We start from the raw sequence: 529 nt of genomic DNA on the forward strand, positions 1-529 counted from the left end.
GTAAAGGAAGAGAGACATGCTGTCCCCTGAGGAATAGGTTCCTCTTCCACTCAGTTCAGCTGGTGGATATATGTGATTCATAGCATGTTTGCTGTTCTTCACTCAAGAGCGCTTCACCTCCATCACCTCAGGCCTTTGTTCTTCCTTAGATTCGTGGGTCTGAGAATGTGTTAGCACCCACATCTCTTGTGGCCTACTGACCTTTAAATCCTCCCCCCAAGAAATTTCCGTCTAGTTACAGACTTAGTCATTTTTGCCATGGCTACTCTTGAACTTTCTGGACGTCTGCTTCTGCTTCCTCTTCTTTGAAAACAAGAAGAGTGTAGATTAAAATCTGGCAGACTTCTCCTGTGAAGAGTCAGAGAATAAATATTTTAGGCTTTGCAGGCTGATAACTCAAACCTGCCTGAAAACAGCCACAATCTGTCCATGAATGGGTATGACTGGGCACCAAAATTTGTGAGCACTAAAATTTGAATTTTTTCTCCTTTCCATGTGTCATGAAACAGTCTTCTTTTTCTTTTCTATC

The sequence above is a fragment of the Otolemur garnettii genome, unplaced genomic scaffold (genome assembly GCF_000181295.1).
Source record: "Otolemur garnettii isolate 467f Iridium unplaced genomic scaffold, OtoGar3 scaffold00288, whole genome shotgun sequence".
Lineage (NCBI taxonomy): Eukaryota > Metazoa > Chordata > Mammalia > Primates > Galagidae > Otolemur > Otolemur garnettii.